Below are 7,834 nucleotides of genomic sequence, written 5' to 3' on the forward strand. Positions count from 1 at the left end.
TGTTGAACAGATTTTTCGACGAGGGATATGATACAAAAATGGAAATGAACTTCATTTTCTCCCTAGATCGTGAACCATATTAAAAGATTTCGCAACTGTGGTCGGATTTTTCTCCGTAACATTTAGGTAACACACATTTTTTTTCTAACCGTAATTTCAGTACGTCAACTCATTGACAGAATTAACAACACAGATCATTGTCCAGTTTCCGTAACGTTAACAAATTAAGATAAATTTTGTATTGCAATATGATTCATAATTTTTGATCAATTAATAAATTTCTTCTTTATATCCTTGTTAACCGATTTACAATTTCGTATTACTGTCTTTATGATCTAGCTCACGATTCGAGTAATATTGAATCGTTGCAATTTTTCCTTATTCGATTTTTTATTTACTAGATTAATTTGGTTAATTATGTGTGAGCTTATAAAAAGTGTGTCTTTTATGTAGGAGAGAGCGTTGAGTTTTGAAGCGGGCAGGGTTGTGAACCCTCAGCATTATGTAGTAGAATATTTCTAACGTTTCAAAACTGGGTTCTCGTTCCAAAAATCTGCGATGAGAAATTTTCCCAGTATCTTTCTTTCTACTAAACGAAATCGCAACATTTTTGCGCTATCTGATCGAAAAGATGTGTTTTGTATTGATTTTCGCAAATGTACAACTACCAGAAAGAAATCAAACACGAATTTCTAGAAAATCATTCGAAAACGACGGAAAAATGTGAAATTTACAAGCCTATTTTACGCAGATCCGCCAAAAAGGAGCATCTAAACGTTTCATCACATACGGGAAAGTTATTTATACAGGTCACGCGTGCTCGTTTTGTATCAGTCGGTGCTCACCTGCCAAACGAGCAACATGTTGACAATATTGTCTAAATGGTACAATAAGTGGTAGATGCTATGGATGTTCGACAACATTAGAATGTGCTAAGTGACGCAATCAAATACGTAGTTAGATAGTTTACAACTAGGTTACCGCATGTCCGTTTTAAGAGGGGGTGGTTTAGGGTTTCAGCATGAAAAAAACACAATTTTGCGAATTTTTTTAGAACATTGCGTGAAGCGAATTGATCAATGTACAAAAGTTTGATCATTTCGCTTCACGCAAAGTTTAAAAAAAACGCAAAAAAGTGTTACTGAAACCCTTACCCACCCCCTAATCAATCGTCGCTCGATTGTTAAACGAGTCACATCATGACCATATCGTTCGAACGGTACAACCGTTCGTGTACATGCAGGACTTCGGTTCGCACGGCAGGGTAGGAGCGTCTACCTCTGCTATGGGGTTTTGGCAGTGGTCGCATTGACTCGCACACAGTTGGACCGTGTGGGGCTAGCATGTTTTTGATTTGCATCGTTATTGGATTGAGTTTAACACTGCACCGTGCGATGCGTGTGTATGTTACGTTGGGATAAATTAATTCATTTTTCTGCTTTTGTGTGCTTTGAGTTGATACATGTTTTCGGCGGTTTTAAGTTGCAAGTGACACTCACATTTTATTTTTCGAAAATACTTGATGCGCTTTTTTATCACTGAGGCATGTTTTTGTAGGTAGCAGGGCCGGCGGAACACTTTTTTCCCGAGTTGGAAGTAAGATTCGGAATTATTTCTACCCGTACTGACGGAAATTCAGACATGGCGTGTGTAAGTAAAAATGAAAATTCCCTAATAATAACTGGTGGCCATTTGAAAATATCCTTTGTTAACGGGCTATATGACCGACAGCTCAGCGAAAATGTGTTTGTTGATTACTGATACTAGATGAAGCATTTGTCCAGCAGTCCCTATTACTACTTCCTTTTAAATTTCGTTGCATTAATTTTCCTTTCCCAGCGATAGAAATTTCTTTGGTGGGTATTGAAGCCCGCATGATAGTGTTGACTAATGGGAATCTCTATTAATACATCCGGCCCCTAGATGGTCTACTTCTGGAGCAAAGATAAGCCATTTAGCATCATTGACATATCACGTGATCTAACTAAATAACACTCGGGCGTGTACGAAGAAGTATTTTGTCTACGTACCCACCCGGAAAGTAAAGATTGATGGTGCAGTCTCCGAGAGGGGCCTTCATTGCGAAATATGGGTTTGGCTCCATCCAGAACCCTTCGCTTCAGTCAGTGAAAATTCTGGTATGAAACTAATTTAGTTCAGCGAAACTCGAGGAGTATAAGAAAACAACTTATTTTCTATCAGCCTCACTTTAAGCTTTTCGCTGGATGTTGAGCTGCGTTCGCTACAAACAATGGAGCCATAGAGTTACCCATTGTTGAAACAAGGTACGGTGTGCAAAATTCGAAGAGAATCATGAAAGGTTTTGCTTTTGTGGAGACTCCGTATGAACTGTCGACATATCCCGCATAGAAATTATACGGGGAAAAACTGAAACATTCTTTTGAGGAACGCTCAGAGAAGAAATGCTAAAGAGGGCTACGCCTCCGGCCACGACTAATTTCTACGGTCCCTTGTTTCCTCTCCTAAGCTTCCTCGTAAAGGCCTTAGAGTGTCCCTTGATGGGTGCTGTTACAAAACCGATTAAGGTTGCCAGTCCTATTATTTCCTAGGTTTTACACAACGCATTTGCATTACACAAAACCTGGTAAACTTCCGTCGTAGATCTTTCACAATTTTAGCATTGTTCACCAGGGCCGAAAAAACACTATGTAGGAGCGTTTTGGGGATTGAAACATGCTGTTATTTCAATCGGATTAGCCTCTTCTCGGGTCCAAGTATTGATGTTATAGCTTGTCAAATCCGAATCAAAGGCAAAAATCTATTGATATTGTTTCCATATGCATCGCACCTCAGGTGGTTCTAGAAGATTTCAACTCCCACCGTATGCCATGGGGTTCTCTTCACGATGATAACCGATCTATCTTACTTACCATCATACCGTTACCACCATACGGTGAAAATGATACAAATGCCTACTCCACCAGCGCGGTCAAGCACGTTAGAATTATCATTGTACTCAATCCATTGATTGAAAGAGGTACGCGTCCACTATATCGGAAACAATCGAATCAAAACAAGAAATGCCTCCAGTGGAAGCGTACAACTTTTTGACTGGCTTGATTCTCTACGCTGCGATTAAAGGTCAGACGAAACGAGTACCTCGCGCGTACAACCGTGAACGGTCTCCCACTCCGTGGTGGGCATAGAGTGCACAGAATTGTACGCGTAATAGCCCTATAAGGACTTTCTGGACGTCGGTTAGTCTGAATTTATCCGAATATACGCGACATTAGAAACCCAAGTGAAAAACTTGATGAAACTGAAAAACGCTGTTATTGGCACCGATTCGTCCACGGATTAACGAGAGAATCAATATTTCGTCTGGTGACTAGGTACTCGATTCAACCTTTGATCGGAATGCGCAGAACCAAGAATCCATTTTCGGCGACAACAGCATTCCATGTAGATCATCATTCAAACGAGAGACGTTTCGCGATAAAATGATAAAATTGTATATAAACGTAATAATTGTTCTTTAAACACACAAATTTATCTGACACCAAAGATGCTCGCGCAAAGCATTGGAGTGCATATATTACGGTAACGTTCATCAGATGATGAGAGCTATGCATAGCTTCTATGCTAATTATTATGACAGTAGCGGTGAGGGCAATCATCAAAGAGGCTGTGCTGCAAACATCATTACAGTTCCAAGAAGGCTTTACGTTTGATGGAGCATGGAAAGCACTTCTTGTTTTTCCTGGGAAAATGGGGAGTTTCTGAGAGCTTTCTCTTAAAACCATATCAGAATACCAGATACAAATATTATTTTGTGTTCTTTCGCATTGCTCTATTTCGGGTAATTTCGTAGGACAATAGAAGTTTAGGAATTCCAAAGGTATCAACAATCCTTGGTTTAACTGGGATGGATGAAGGTCGCGACTTTCTTGGGATGATATCTCGGGTCATGTCCAATCATTGTACGTTGAACGCGCATCTCCGGCGTATTGGTCGTCGTGGAGAGCTGCCTCTCCGCTTGTGTTGACGGTTACCGCAACATTAATTATGTTATGTGGTCGTGCGCCTAGTGTTCTAGCGCTAGATCTCCGTTTGGCGAATCCTTTCGTCTTCATTCCAGTCCAATATGTGCTGCTTATCCTCGATCTCTCCAGTATGTCTCTCATATAAATATATTTTTAAACACAATAGATATCCAAATTTAGTTATCCCTTCTCTTTTGGTTGACATGCTAACAGCTACCTGGAAATCTGATCCCAAGAATTCCTAGTAGATCCAAGGAGGCCCTCGATTTCAAGGAAATAGCAATTTGCGCTTTTCTTGACGTCGAGGGTGCTTTTGATAATACGTCCTACATATCAATTCACAAAGCCCAGACAAAAAAGGAGTGGAAAAATCGATAGGGGAATGAATTCTTGCAATGCTCAGGAGTCGAGAGATCACAGCAACGTTGGGAGACACGAAAGCAACTATAACAGCCAATAGAGGCTACCCCTAGGGAGGCGTGCTATCACCCCTGCTCTGGTCTATGGTGGTGTACGATCTTCTCAATGATCTGATTGAACTGGGTTTCGAGATTGTTGAATATGCAGATGACATTGTCTAATTGTGAGGGGAAAACGTGAATCTCTACTAGGCGATCGGATTCAATTAGCCTTGAACTTAATCATGACATGGTGATTCAAAAAGGGACTCAACGTGAACCCTGCAAAAACGGTTATTGTACCGTTTTCCAATAGGAAAAAACTGAAGTTGGTTCCCCCAACTCTCAGTGGAACTACAATCAACTACGCAGAAGAAGCGAAACACCTAGTTATCCTAGACAAAAAACTGAATTGGAACTCGCACGTGACATACGCCGTTAATAAAGCAACAACAGCACTGTGGGCGTACAGTAAACTCTTCGGAAAAGCTTGGGGTCATCTACCTTCATTACACAAACATGTTATGAGGGGCCTCTGAGAGTGCTAAAGGGTAAACCACTATTTGATGGAGATTTAAATGGTCACCTGAGTATAATAAAGGAACTCAAACTAAACCCTGTCTTGACTACAGTTCAAGATATAATGGAGGCTAAACTGAACTTCGATTTCTCATATGAGGTCCACATAGTGGATCGTCAGATATTGGATGTAGGGGGTCCCATACTACCTCAAGGTACAATATCATTCTATACGGATGGTTCTAAAACGGGTGAGCTGATTGGCCCGGGAGTCTACGGACCAAGAATTAGAGAAGCCATATGAATGGGAAAGTGGCCTAAAGTTTTCTAGGCAGAGGTATATGCAATATACACCTGCTCGGAGGTGTGTAAGAAACAAAACTACAGACATGCAAAAATCGCAATCTTCTCGGACAGCCAAGTAGCACTGTTGGCACTGTCGTCGAAATGTGAGTCCAAATTGGTTTGGGAGTGCATCACATCTTTTCAACAACTGGAAACCCGGAATAAAGTAATGATATTCTGGGTACCTGGCCACCAAGGAATCGATGCTAACGAAGTGGCCGATGAATTAGCCAGGCGTAATTCATCAAACATGTTTGTTGGACCAGAACCATTTCTAGCTATATCTACCTGTGCAATCAAACTAGAACTTTCGGCTTGGGCAAGGGACCAACTACTAAACGACTGGCGTAACGTAGAAGGCGCTCGACAAGCTAAGAAATTCATACATCCAGATACAACGAGAGCCAAAAAACTAATGGATCTAAAACGAAAAGGTATAATCACAGGTTTATTTACGGGACATTGTCCTGCAACGTATTATCTGAAAAAATGGCAAAAGTTAAGATGACAATTGTCGATTCTGTAACTACGAGCCCGAGAGCTCGGAACATATTTTCTGCCATTGTGCAGTACTATTTCTTCGAAGGGAGCGATACTTCGGAAGGCATCTTATGACGCCTCACAAGGTATGGCATACCTGTCCCAAACAGATCCTTAGCTACATTAATAATGTACTACCCGGTTGGGACGACACATGTGGACAAACAAACAACTTGCTTCCAACTACATTGGATTCGGGTAATTTGTACCATGTAGAGCAAACAGGGGCAGCCACAAAAGATAACCTGAATAGTGGTCGCAGTGGCAAAGTTTCCCCTAACAAAAAAAATCAAAAAGGAGGCCAGTTGTGGCGATTCTGTTCATGACAGTGATCTTCCGTTTGCCAGAAAGCTGCTAGTTTAATTTCTTTTTCCCCTGTCATTCTTGTCCACTATCTTCTCACTATCCCTGATACGGTCTCTGCTACTGGTGTTGGAATCAATCTCTCTTGTGTGTAGATAATGATTAATCAGGTTGTTATCGTTTGGGTCGTTTTAAAACGACCAAAGTAACCAATAAGCATTATAACGTAGCCTACTACCTGTTTTAGATCTACATATAGAACTGCTAAGCCATATTTTCTGTTATAAGGCCAGCATTATGCCAGAAAAGGCGAAATATTGTGCTATTACTGTGCAGAGATTGACAACCCGTTTTTGCGGTACTAATGCTATTATATAGCATCAGTGCACAAAGCTCATGCTATTAAAAAACTTAAATTGGCTGTCATTTTCCGTAATGTGGTTTTGCAACGATTTTTTATGTTTCCTTTTCGGTGTGATGAACAAAAAGGAAACAATGAAAATGCTGTTTGGAACAGTAATTAACTCCCTCTTCTAATGCATCGTTCTCACACGATATGAATAATGATTTAATGGAAACTAATTTTAGTAAATCTCGAACAGAGGGTACCTTGCCTAGTCCCTCACGGCAGGTGCGCAGCTTTTGCTGTTTAGGCTATATTGCATATGTTCGAAGGGAATGAAATATGCGAATATAATCTTCAAGAGGATGAGTTGCATAACGAATAAACCCACAGCATTATAATTGCATTATATCAGCTTTATATTTGCTATTTAGTGGCACAAAATGCACATGTAAAGCATTTAAAGAGCCTTGAAGCATGTACGCCTTATATCAGCTTTATATACGTATACAGAGCAAGCGATAATGGTATATTTCAACTGTGCCTGTATGAATTAATGATGCTAACATTGAGCTTTATTGCATTGTTAATGTTATAATTGAGTTTCAATGCAACATTAGTGCAAATGTATAGCTAATATTGTGCAATGGCTTAATGCATATGATTACTTGGGTACATGGTTCACCTTGATGTTGCTTAAGTTGTAATCCAATTTAGTGTGAAATAATGTTGTTGTTAAAATAATTGCGTTACTTGACATTCCTATAATACTTGTTTTCCAGAGATCAGAACTTATACCCAACAAACAACGAAAGCTGAACAAGCCTTTATTACGAGGGAACAAGCTGAACAAGAACTGGATATGCCATTATCCAGCATAATTGTTTATTGGGTAGCTTAGTTTCGTTGTAGATTATTAAACGTTTGCATTGATGTTTTTTGCATGCTTATAGTATAACTGCCACACATAGTTAGCTAATGAGTATATTAAAAGCAACTAGTTGAACTGCTTTTTTATTTCTAGTCGTATTGTAAATACTATATTATTTATATACTACAGTAAAGACCCGTTTTTATCAGCCCCTTGGCGAATTATAAGCAGATAAAACAGGGTCATTGATAAAATCGGGACATATATTTTTCTGTCTTTTTAATAAACCAAAGTTCTTAAAATATTTTTCTTTGTTCCTTAGAAGTAGCATAGCAACCTTTTCTGATTATTTACTTTAATTTACTTAAGGACAGTGCAAAATTTAAAAAAAAATAATATTTTTTTTGCATTTTTCGGATCTCTAAGATAAGAAATATATCCCCAAGAAAGACTTTACTCGAATTCAACGTGGTTCGTATGCTAGAACCCATCAAACTACCAACTATCAATT

The sequence above is a fragment of the Topomyia yanbarensis genome, chromosome 3, assembly GCF_030247195.1.
Source record: "Topomyia yanbarensis strain Yona2022 chromosome 3, ASM3024719v1, whole genome shotgun sequence".
NCBI lineage: Eukaryota > Metazoa > Arthropoda > Insecta > Diptera > Culicidae > Topomyia > Topomyia yanbarensis.